This window comes from Papio anubis, chromosome 7 (assembly GCF_008728515.1).
Source record: "Papio anubis isolate 15944 chromosome 7, Panubis1.0, whole genome shotgun sequence".
In the NCBI taxonomy this organism is placed as follows: Eukaryota; Metazoa; Chordata; class Mammalia; order Primates; family Cercopithecidae; genus Papio; species Papio anubis.
The window spans coordinates 74,596,308-74,609,466 of record NC_044982.1 but is presented as its reverse complement, the minus strand read 5'-3'; the positions used below and the strand labels follow the sequence as shown (position 1 = coordinate 74,609,466).

Genomic DNA, 13,159 nt, shown 5'->3' with positions numbered 1-13,159 from the left:
TATATATATATGCCATATTTTGTTTATCCATTTATCCATCCATGGACTCTTGTGTTGCTTTGACATTCATAGAGTTTTGTGATGATTAATGAGCTAAGGGAGGTAGAATTTGGCATATAGTAAGCAGCAAGTAAATACTAGCTGCTATTATTATTATTAATTCTGGTTTTTAGAAAGCCCTTAACATTAAGCTTAAGTTTTACTAAGTTATATACAACTGATATAACCCATGATATAACCCACTTTAATGACCTGGGGAGTACAAATAATAGATATATCTTTTATTCCCCTATTAGTTGCCGGAACATCTTCCTGATAATACTAATAGGAAGCCCAATATCTCTGTTAAGGCCCTACCATCTCTCACCTCTTCTAAACATCCGAGATTGCCAAGAACAGTCTGGTCTTAATTCATTCCAAAAGGGCCAGTCCCAGTTCTAAAAGCAAGCCGAGAAAAAACTGAGGAGTCCAAGTGGTCTGCCAATACTGCTGCTTCTTCCTGTGGGGTAATATTGAAAACTGGCTCTACACAAGCCAGCAGCTGCTTCCCCCACTGCTGCAGGGATTCTCTCACTGACCTAGGTCTTCTTCATGAATCATGAATCTAGGACTTGGACTTCAAGATTACAGCTCTTGTAGTTCACAGTGCTCAATCATTGTTCTCCAATCACACCCACAACCAGAAGGGTTTCTAGCCTCAGCCATGGGATACATGGGAGCAGCCTCCTCATACCCCTGGTATCCTTAATCCTGCTGGTAACACTGGATCATCAGACTGTCCCAAAAATTCCCCTTTGGAATTTTTGGTGTCCTTTTCTCCTCCGGGCTTCTTATGGGGTCTATCCTAACCCACCAGGAAGATTCTAAAAATGTCTCCCCCTAGGAGGCTCCTTGACCTCCCTGCAATTGTTCCATCTTTCATCAGAGACCAGCTCTGCATAACAGGGAATAAGGAGGGGCAGGCTTTGTCAGGCCACACTTAGCTTCTACTAGACTCTCCTCTCCAGGGCAACAGGGTGTTAAATATCTTATAGCATCATAAGTAAGAGTGGCCACTTAATGACTCTTCATCAAATGGGGAAGATCGGTGTCCACTTAGACAGAAAAGTAACTGTCTATTTAATTTCAGGTTGCTTCCTACCAAATTCCCTGTTACACTTCTGTTGACTGGGTCTGGTTCTACTTTTTTTTTTTTTTAAGACATAGGGTCTTGCTGTGTTGCCCAGGCTAGAGTACAGTGGTGAGAGCATAGCTCACTGCAGCCTCTTAATTCCTGGGCTCAGGTGATCCTCCTGCCTCTACCTTCCAAGTAGCTAGGACTTGGAAGGTGCATGCCACGATATCAGAAGGTGCATGCCACGATGTCTGGCTAATTTATTATTTATTTATTTTTTTTTTAGAGACGAGATCTCTCTGTGTTGCCCAGGCTGGTCTCAAACTCCTGGCCTCAAGTGATTCTCTCACCTTGACCTCCCAAATTGTTGGGATTACAGGCATGAACCAACTCACCCAGCCTGGTTCTACTTCCTGATGTCAGTAGGAACATCTTCCCTATGACAAAACTTCACCAAATGAATACCCAGGGACCTCAGATTATTTTGTTCTCCACTGGCTGCCAGCTTACTCATTGGTTAATCTTAGTCACATTTTTAACAATCACAGTTGATGTTTATTGACCTTACTATTTGCCCAGTACTGTGCTAAGTGCTGTAATATATTAACAAATTTAGTCTTTAAACAACCCCATCTACAAAAAGGCCACCTTTTTGTAGATGAGGTAACTGAGACTTAGGAAGGCTTAGTAGTAAGCCTAAGGTCACATATCTGTTAGGATTTGAACACAGGCTCTCGGGCTCCAGAGCCCACAGTGATGCAATACTGTATCCCTAACTCAAATTTATAGAACAGAGATGCTTATCTCAGAGTGTTGTGGTGAGAATTAGATGCACTAAAGTATGAAAAGTGATTAGCCCTGGCTCTGTAAGTGTTCAAAAAATGTTCATTTGCCACCCTTTTCCTTCCATTCAAGTGAGCATCTCATATCTTAAATACTGCATGTGTTTTAAGTGCCTGACACAGAGTGAGTGCTCAGTGGGTGGTAACTACCCCCCTTATTTTACAGTGCATGCTTTTAAGGCCCCTACCAGTCCTGACTGTTCTCTTGTTCAGTTGGATCCTTTTTCCTTCCTTCTTTCCTTCCTTCCTTCCTGCCTTCCTGCCTTCCTGCCTTCCTGCCTTCCTGCCTGCCTGCCTTCCTGCCTGCCTGCCTTCCTGCCTTCCTGCCTTCCTTCCAGGTTCTCACTCTGTCACCCAGGCTGGAGTACAGTAATGCAATCATGGCTCACTAAGGTCTCAAACTCCTGGACTCAAAGGATCCTCCCACCTCAGCCACTAAAGTAGCCACCATGCCCAGCTTTTTTTTTTTTTTCAGTTCTTTGTAGAAACAGGGTCTCACTATGTTGGCCAAGCTGGTCCTAAACTCCTGGCCTCAAGTGATCCTTCTACCTCAGCCTCTCAAAATGCTGGGATCTAAGATCCAATCTAAGATCCAGCTAAGGCACGAGCCACCACACCCAGCCTCAATTGGGTCTTAGATGTTGGTGCCCAGAACTGCATATGCTATACCAGGTGGGCTTGAATAAAGCAGAGTGGAAGGGAACAATCACCTCCTCCCCAGGGTGCATGATGTCCTATTACCTACAGTCTTAGAAGACATTACTATTTCTGCTAGTCATTTACACTGTCAGTATTGAAATTGTAGTCAGTCAGATCCTTGACATCTCTTTACTTAGGCTGTTGCTCGTCCACACCTCACTTGGCCTGCCTTTGATTTTTCCTTTTAGAAAAAAAAAAGATTTTTTTTCCAAAAATATCTTCTTTTTTTCTGATTAAATACTACAAGTTTGTTGTGGAAACTTTGAAAATACAGAAACATACAAAGAAGGAAATCAGTTACCATGAATAGCATGATCCAGAGATAACCTCTATTAATATCTGCATATATATATTTCCAATATGTGTTTATGTTTCTTTTTTATAAAATTAGGATCATGCTGTTTGCCATTCAAAATATATCCTGAGCCTGACACTTTTCACCATTTTTTCCCAACATAAGCCACCTCTATCTTTTTCTTAAACTGCTGTAAAACTACTAAACTACTATCCCTTAAAACTGGTTTCCCTGCTTCCATTCTTACTCCCCTACACTCTGTTCTCCAAAAAATAACCATTGTGATCCTTTAAAATCCTGACTGTCTCCTGCTCAGAGTCATCCAGGGGCTTCCCATATCACATAAAATGAAACCCCAGTCGCTCCTTACTCTGGCCTGCAGGGGCCTGTGTGATGGGCCTTCTCCAACTTCGTTCTTCGTGTCCTTCTGTTCTCCCCTTTGCTTACCTACTCCATCTCCAGGGCTTCTTTCCACTTCAAGCTCTTTCCTGTTGAGAGCCTTTGCTCTTCCCAGCGCTACATGGCTCAGTCCATTTCAGCACCTGATCCCATACCCTCTCTCAGGGACCACCTTGCCCAAACAGTACCTCTGCCTCCATCATTCTCCTTTCCCTTTCCCTGATTCATTTTCCTTATTAGAGTAATTAAATATTCTTCTGTAACGTGACTATATTTTTATTTATGTACATATTTATTTGCTTATTTATTTGTACCCTGTGATCTATATCTTCCTATTCTCCCACCCCTGGCCACTGGTAATGACTGTTCTACTCTCTGCTTCTATGTATTTGATTTTTTTTTGTTGTTTTTTTTTTTTTTTTTTTTGAGACAGAGTCTCATTCTGTCATCCAGGCTGGAGTGCAGTGGCGCGATCTTGGCTCACTGCAACCTCCGCCTCCTGGGTTCAAGCGATTCTCCTGCCTCAGCCTCCCAAGTAGGTGGGACTACAGACACCCGCCACCAAGCCCAGCTAATTTTTGTATTTTTAGTAGAGACAGGGTTTCACCATATTGACCAGGCTGATCTTGAACTGCTGACCTTGTGATCCACCCGCCTTGGCCTCTCAAAGTGCTAGGATTATAGGCATGAGCCACCGCGCCCAGTGTATTTGATTTTTTTAAGATTCCACATGTAAGTGAGATAATACAATATTTTCTCTGTGTCTGGCTTATTTCACGTAGCATAATGTCCTTTTTATGTTGTCACAAATGGCCGGATCTCCTTTTTTAAGGGTGACTAATATCCCACAATTTCTGTTTTCATTCATCTGTTGAAGGACAACTTTAGTTGTTCCATATCTTGGCTATTGTGAATAATGCAGTGAACATAAGAGCACAGTTATCTTTATGAGGCAGTGATTTCATTTCCTTTGGGTATATACCCAGAAAAGGATGCCAGGTCATATTATAGTTCTATTTTTAGTTTATTTAGGAACCTCCATACTGTTTTCCACAATGGCTGCACCAATCTACATTCCCACCACATTGCAAAGGGGTTCCTTTTCTCCATCCCATTGCCAACACTGATCTCTTGTCTTTTTATAATAGCCAACCTAACAGGTGTGAGATGATATCTCATTGTGATTTTGATTTGCATTTTCCTGATGATTCGTGATGTTGAGTACCTTTTCATATACCTGTTGGCCATTTTTATACTTTCTTTGGAGAAATGTCTATTCAGGTCTTTTGCCTGTATTTTAATCTGGTTATTCATTTTTTTGCTTTTGAGTTGTGTGTGTTCCTTATATGTTTTAGATATTAACCCCTTATCAAATATATGATTTACAAATATTTTCTCCCAACCTGTAGGCTGCCTTTTCATTTCGATTGTTTCCTTTGCTGTGCAGACACTTTTTAATTTGATGTAGTCCCACTTGTTTATTTTTGCTTTTGTTGCCTGCCACATGATTTTAATGGCTGTAATATTCTATCATATGTATGTACTATAAGTCTCCTGTTGTTAGACTTTTAGGTTGTTTTCCTTTTGGGGTAGTATAAGTTATAGTCAATATCTTATTTGTATAGCTTTCATCTTGTGAGATTCCATCACTTCCTGACAGAAGTGGTTGGGATCCTATTTATAATGACAATTTCTATAATCAAGTACTGTTCTAAATGCTTTACGTACTAATTTAATCTACCTCATATAGTGAAGTAGATACAATCATTATCCCCATTTTCCAGATAGGGAAATTGAGTCCGAGAGTGTAAGTAACTTCTTTAACATCACACAGTTAGTAAGTGGTAGAGCTGGGATTCAAACAGTTCTCTACTTCTGCAGCCTGAGCTCTCAACCCCTCCTCCACCTCACCAGCTGCCTCCTGATCGTTCTCCCAGCAGATGTCAGCACACTTCCTTTGTCTTGCAAGTCATTACTGTTTTTGTATAGAGAGGCACTGAAGACCAAGTCATGTGCCCATTCACATCTTTGCAGAGAATAATATTATCCTGTTCTCCAGTCCTTTTGGGGGATTATAGTTGAGCTCCTCTGCGTGTTCCTTATTGTATTATCATGGAGCTTGTATTTCTCTACCTTGTCCACAAAGAAAGTGTGCACACTTGTTTGTCACCATTTTCTAACTAGACAATGGAACAGTTACTACCTGAGGAACCCTGTCAGAGAAGAGATGAGGTTAGTCTGACCAGCATTCATCTTCCTCGTCAACACAAAGTATCTAAGCTGCATTAGAATTTTGCTAAAAGTCCCCATTAATAAAATTGAGATATTTGCCCCTCTGCAAGTTTCTGTAAGTTCTACCGTGCTTCATAAAGTCTCATATATTATAATATTTCCATTTTTTTCAGATGTCAGATATTGTAAATGAATTCCTGTTATTTTAGGGTCCTAGGACTTCTTATTTTACTGTTCCTGTTGCAGTGAGTATTGGGGTGCATGTACAGATGGTGTTGAGATGTAATTCATCTGAGCCTGGAGATTTAAATGCAGCAGCCAGGTGCTCTCCTCCTATCTTCTCACTATCACAGACTTTAATTTCCTCTTGGCCATGTTTTTGCTCTTCTTTCTGGCTCAAAGGTCATTCCTGATAAAGAAGATGGAAGCAAACTAGGAGTTGAGTAATTCTGTTTTCACTGTATCATCTCTAAATTAACTGTATCATCTGCCCCAAGCAGGAGGCCAACTCTTCTCTTGTTCTTTTTCTTGTTCCGAACCCACCCCAATGGCTCTCATTGTATTTTATGTGTGCATTATCTTGTGCCCCAGCCTTCTACTTCCGTGACTTGATCCTTTCTTTTTATGCCACTCCTTTGTATCTGCTGTCAGCTGCAAATTCCTACTTCCTGCCTTTGTGAGTGTCCTTGTAAAATGTAAGCTCATTGGAGACAGTAATTTATTTAGATAGTTCCCTCTCTTCCTCCTCTCCAGAGTAGAGTCAGAATTAAATTAGATGGAGCCTCCAATCTTTCTAGAACCAAGTTCTACATGATTAGAGTCTCTGACCATGGAATCAAAGAGCGTCTAGCCTCGTGTCTTACACACAGGAAGTCTGCAATAATGGTTACAATAATAACAACAATAACCTTTATTTAGTGTTCACCATAATTGTAAACCATACTAGGGGCTTTATATATGTGATCTCATTTAATTCTCACTGTTGACATATAAGGTAGGTCTTATTATTCACGATTACAGATAAGGAAATTGAGATACAGAGAGGTGACATTTGCACAGCCGTAAGGACAGCACCAAGAGCCTGACTCAGGTCTGTCCAGATTCCTGAGCATGTACTCTAGCCTCCACATTCTGCTGCCCTCTGAGATTTAATCCACTGAATCACCTTCTTTTCTCTGGGCTTGTAGAGTTCTTTATTCTTGCAGTCTCCGGAACATAGACGGCTCGCATTCACTTCCTTGGCTCTTGAGAATCATATGGTGATAAGGTCCTTTTCTGTCTAAGTGCCAGTCACTTCCATTGTGTTATCCACCTAGTTCACCTTCAATGGCCAAAATTAGATCCAAGCAGTAGCTCTCTTACAACATCCTTGTCCCTCTGTGACATGAAGTTGTCAGTAGAGCAAGGCCTGAGTGAATTGGATGCTCTGCTTCTGACAGAGTGGGGCTCCTAACAGACCTCTGGATTGTCTTCCATCATCCCTCAGCCTGCAGAGGACAGAGCCTGATGGTGGGAGTGACAGGTACACCTAGTGGGTAGGCCCCAGGGCAACCAGCCTCTCCTTGCCCCCTCCTCACTGAGCTTTCTGTGCTCTGGGAATGTTATGCTAGCTTGAAGGTTTTTCTTCATTATGGTTTACATGCCACCTATTCTCAAAAAGAATGTGAAGTAGTTTACAATAAAGCATGTCTAAAACAAGACAATTAAAACATATTTTAAAAAGAGAGGCGGATGGAGAGAGGTCAGAAATCACTTGGTTTGAATCCCTGACAAGAAGTTATAGCACATGAATACATTTTGATCAATTCCCGTTACAAATGTCTGGGTGTGTAGGAATGGGGAAGGAACTCTGCAGAAGGGGAACCTAGAACCTCATGGGCCCCATCCTACACCTGGAGTCAAAATCAAGTGACATCATGCCTAGCAATGCCTGTGAAAATATTCATTCATAGTATCTGTCTCAGGAAGCCTCAGGGAATGCAGCAGAAGAACCACCGCATGTGTTAACTCTAAGTTTAGTGTAGCCAGTTTGTCCAAGGATCAGAGCCAAGATAATTCATCATTGTCACAGACAAAAGACCTCCATAAATTTGTCTTTAAATTTTAATACCTAAATCATATATTATACAGATAGAACTCATACAACCCATCTATTGCTCTGTTATAATTTTTAAGGACAAAAATGGTATAAATCATAACAGAACTTTTAAAAGTATCACACTTGTTTCAAGAGATGCTATGCTATGGCTTTTCTGTTAGACAAGATTCCAGTAGGAAGTGGATGACTGAAGAATGAATGAATGAATGAGTGCCCACATGGTCCCATGACACCAGTGAATCAGTTTCATACTAGCTGTGACAAACAGTTCATTCAGTAGAGCTGAGCATGACTTCTGGTAGCACTTCCTGTCATGATGTAGGCTGATACTATGGCAGCTCTGAGTCAGAACTGCAGCCAGCAACATGACTCAGGGCATCAACGTCAGGACAGGGGAGCTCAGGCACTCCTCTGACCCTTGTCTAGATGTGTACCTACAACTCCCTTGATAGGTGTACGTATGACCAACTTCATCTGATAGACAGAAAAATAGAGAAGGAATGTTGGTGATGGAGGGTTGGCTTGTGAATTTCTGTATCATTAAAGATGTAACAAACACTCACAGTGACCAGATGAATCAGAAGGAAGATTCCTTGAGGTCCCTGGTAGGGATATTTCCTCTTACCTTCAATTCTATGGGGCATTTCTGTAGTTTGTTGAATGGAATCAAAGTGTTAAGGCAATCTACAAACTAAGTACTAGTCGGGTTCAGTTAAAAGCAAACAAACAATGAAATATCAGGCAACAGATTTAACTAAAACTATTCTCTTAATCATTGTTTTTTTGTTTTTTTTTTTTTTGAGATGGAGTCTTGCTCGGTCACCCAGGCTGGAGTGCAGTGGTGCGATCTCAGCTCACTGTAACCTCCGCCTGCCGGGCTCAAGCAATTCTCCTGCCTCAGCCTCCTGAGTAAGCTGGCACTACAGGCACCCACCACCATGCCCAGCTAATTTTTTGTATCTTTAGTAGAGACAGGGTATCACCGTGTTAGCCAGGATGGTCTCCATCTCCTGACCTAGTGATCCACCCACCTCAGCCTCCCAAAGTGCTGGGATTACAGGCACGGGGCACCGTGCCCGGCCTCCTGTTTTCTTAATGCGAAGGTTTTAAGTATGTAGGTATTCATGGGAGAAGTAGTAGTTATTTGTTGTAGGCAAATACTGATATTCTCTCAGCTACAGGAAGTCATTAAAGATGGGAATGATTAGGATAGGGAAATGGCGTTAGTAAGTCTGGGTGTGGCTATTTTTTTGTTAGCTTGATAGAATTTGATAGGCAAGGATTTTTAAACTTTCTTGTAAGGCTGGATTAAAATGTATAATTTAAAATCTTTGGGGTGATATTATAGTAAAACCCAGTCTCCACAAGTGATTGTGTAAATTTACTCAATGCATCAGGTATTTGTTGATCACCTGGTTATTCACCATCCATCCATCCATTCATCTGTCCACCTATTCATCCACCCATCCATCCACCATTTATGCATACACTACTTACTCAGCATATGTTATGGGCTGAATTATCCCCCCTACCACTCCAAATTCATATGTTGAAGTCCTAACCCTCAGTACCTCAGAATGTGACTATATTTGGAGATAGGTCTATAAAGAGGTAATTAAAGTGAGATCATTAGAGTGGGCCATAATCCAATTTTGCTAGTATCCTCATAAGAAGGGGAAATTTGGACAGGTGTGTATAGAGAGGAGACTACGAGAAGACACAGACAGAAGATGGCCTTTTACAAGCCAAGGAGAGAGGCCTTCAAAGAAACATCCTGCTGACACCTCAATCTCAGGCTTCTGGCCTCCAAACTTGTAAGAAAATAAATCTCCATTGTTTAAACCACTCAGTCTGCAGTATTTGGTTATGGTAACCCCAGCAAACTAATACATGTACTTCCAATATACCAGTGCACTGTGCTAGATATGAATGAAGTATCATCTCTGCCTGCAAACGGCTGCCAGCCTGCTAGGTACAAAACACTGCTAAGTGTTGAGGAAACTATAAAGCTACAGTGATGAATCAAACCCTTAGTTTCGTGAGCGCTTAACATTCTATAAAACCAGCCCTTGCCCCCATTGGTTTGTATGGGGCTACAATTGGCATGTGCCCCTATTTTATTTTGAATTCTGATCCAAAAAAATGTTTTTGGGGACGTCAGTTGGGAGTTAAGTGAAATTTACATCAGCCACAAGAAACTAAAACCTGAAGTATCGGAGGTTGTGTTTTACTTTTTAATTCATATAGCACGATTTAGGTATAAAACAGCCTTCAGAGTATTTTTGCTGCTTTAAACTCATCAGAAAACTCATTTTCACAGTAAAATCCTACCTTCATGGCAGATCCATTTATTCTCAGATCACACAGCTTCAGCCTATCTCCAGAGTAAGCAGAAGATACAGCAGTGACAGCTGGCAGCCTGGCTCACTTAGATTCTGTTTGTGCAACTGCTGTTAATATGGAGCCACTAACCAAGGAAACAAATCATGGCTTGAACGAAGGTGGAGGACATGCAGCAGGGTCCTGTGGCTTTTGGAGTAGAAGTGGTCACACACGTTAACAAACAGCATGAACCCAAACTATAAAAAGATAGAATTTTGAGAGCTCTAAGGAACTTTGGATGTTATCTGGTCAAAGCCCTCATTTTGTAGATTTGGAGCCAGACACACAGGTTAAATGTTAAGTGGCTTGCCTACGGTAAAAAAAAAAAAAAAACTAGCTAGTAACAGAAATAGAATGAAGACTTGTCTCTTGCTCTGAGTTCAGCTGTCTTTTCTGCCACTGTAGGTTTGGGTTTGGGAAATAGTAGTCCAGAGCTGATTCCCACACAAACGCCGTGTCTGTAATTCAGGTGTGCTGCTGCTAAATAGAGAGTGTTGTCTATTCTCAGTGTTGGTCTGAACTGCTGGGCTTCCTATCTGTGTTGGAAACTGAGTCAAGCAAGTATAGCCCTCTTTTTCCACCCAAAAATAGAGCTGTTTATCCCTCACCCCCTCCCACCCCCTCTGCTCAGGTGATAGGTGCACCAAAATCTCAGAAATCATTACTGAAGAACTCATTCTTGTAACCAAACACCACCTGTTCCCCAAAAACCTACTTAAATTTAAAAAAAAATAGAGTTGTTTAATATGACAAATGTAGAATGAATGCAGAGAGAAAATGAATGCCTCTTGGGTACCACCTGTGTGGCAGACACTGTGCTGGCCCTTCATAGCAACTATGAAGAAACTGAGGCTGAAGATATTGTATCTCTTGTTTAAGATCTCACAGTACCAATTGACTACAAGTCTTCCACCAATCTATGTTCCCTCCCTCAGCATAATTAATAATTTTTATATTATAAGGCTAAACTAAATTTATATCAAGATGTCCCAGAGAGTTATATCTTATTTGTTAACCATTAACTTTTCCCAATCAGACACTTAATGCAGCACTAGTTCCATCTTAAGGCCAGAACAGAACACCGTGGATGATGGTTTTGAACCTCTTTTGGCCAGAAATGTGCCCAGAGTTCTAAACCTTGGACAGCTTTGCATCAAGACCTTTGGAGGCAGCTTTCACTTACCCACATACGTACGTGATTCACCATCTCCATGGGGTCTTCTTTTCTCGATTATCAGGTCTGACTTTATTTACAGCTGAAATGTGATTCCCTTTTATGAAGATCGTTTTTTATTCCAGAAAAGACCTTGGGTATTACGTCCTGTTCTCATGGTCAGAAATCTGAATGCTTCGATATACTGTATTTTGCTTTTCTTTCATGGCCAAGTAAAAGAGAAAGACCACAGTTATACATAGTATGTCAGTCTGGCTCACTCAGATTATGTTTGTGAAATTCCTTTTTCTATAGAGCTAATATTTACTCAGCACTGATGCCCCAGGCACCATATGGTATCCCAGGGACCATACTACGCCCTTTCTATGGATGGTCTCTCTTAAGACTCAGAATAACCTTTTGTTTACAAACTGTCACCTAGGAGGGTCAAACAACTCAGCCTGGTTCATACTGCCATCAAAAAGCAAAGCTGAGCTTCGAACCCAGGCTGTCTTTGCAAACCCCTGAGCTTTCAAACCACTGCACATGCTGCCTCCCAACTCTTTGTTTTTTGTACCTTTCTCTAGTCAGGAGGTTTTTCTCCACCTGCCCAATTTATCTTCCATAATTCTTGCTCTTGGGACAGATGATTTCCAAGGTCCCTTCAAGTATTGAGATTCCATGACTGATTAAAAATTGTAATGTATGCAGTTTGATTAATTTGCACTAATGCCCGAGTTCATTCACAATGTTAATTTCTTTACAAGGTTCCAACAGTTTTTTAACTTACAGATCTCCTTCTGATGTTAAAGGAATCATGTTGCTTTTCCTATAATAATATTTAAGTCCCCAATTTTAAAAATGTAAGGTTTAAAAACATATCTGAAAGGATTTTACCGTGCATGCAACACACCAATTTTCCATATGGACCAAAATAGTCTTTTTAAGCCCCTGTTCTCTCAGTTGTCTTTCCCAAGTCTCACAGATGCAGTGCTAATTGCATGCAGCTTCAGGTCCTTTATAACATGAGGTAACAATTTCAGTGTCTTGGGCTTGAATGCTGCATTTGTTAGACATGCCAGGCCTGGAACTGGTGTCAGCTCATCAGGATTCTGAATCCACATGGAGAGCAACTCATCTGAACGTTGGGAAGCTTCCTGGAGAAACTCCTGTTGTGCTTCTTTCAGGTGTGGCGTGAGAGCCAGTGGTGTGACTGGTTCCTTAGCTAGGATGCCTCTTGGTCAGACTTGGCAGCACTGGGTGATGGCTGTCTGGGACCAGTGCAGGCATTTGAGTCTTTCTAGTCAAGCTATACTTGTTGAAGAATGATTCCAGAAGTGACGTTTATTCACAGACCTACTACTTGGGCCACTTGGGCTAGCTCCAAGTGTCTGAGTGGCTCTTCACAGCTGAAGGCAGACTGCACTTGGGACACATCTAAAATTCATTCTGACTGGATTGAGAAAACAAGGAGACCAAAAAGAAAATAAATGTCAGGATTCTGCCATCACATCTGTAACTGAGGAGCCACGGGATGTAACTTTGGAGAATATCTTGACCTGATCTTGCTTTGCAGCTTGTCTGTAGTTCCAGTCTTTAGAGTCATGGAAGCCTGAGTTCCCACCAAGCTCTGCTCTTAATGGCTGTGTGATAATGAAGCCGTCACTTGGTCTTCCTGAGCCCCAGTTTCCTCATCTGTAAATTGGGATGATGTACCTCCCTTGTGGGTCTGTTGTGAGGACAACATGTGATGATCCTGCCAAAACTCTCTAGGCACTCTGTGCTTAGCTGTGTGGCCAGTGCACAGTCAGCAGCTACACAATGCTATTTTTACTGCCTTCTTTCCCTTCTTCCCCAATAGGACGCACTCCTCTAGAAAACTGAGGTTCATGCAAACCTGCACTTTAAGGGCACTTATACAGATGTGCACAATGCAATGCGTGTG

At 41.5% G+C, this 13,159-nt stretch overlaps 1 protein-coding gene across 3 annotated transcripts in view; it reads left to right on the top strand.

Annotated features, from left to right (window-relative positions):
• Window positions 1-13,159, top strand: part of NUBPL (nucleotide binding protein like) — a 445,280-nt gene that overhangs the window by 338,465 nt on the left and 93,656 nt on the right. Inside the window, exon 13 of one of the 3 annotated variants that reach the window (XR_004184956.1) lies at window positions 5,755-8,462. The exons of the other annotated variants lie outside the window; for them this stretch is intronic. The gene's annotated coding sequence lies outside the window, so the exon portion shown is untranslated. Of the gene's footprint in view, window positions 1-5,754; window positions 8,463-13,159 lie in introns of those variants that run through there. 3 annotated transcript variants of the gene reach the window in all.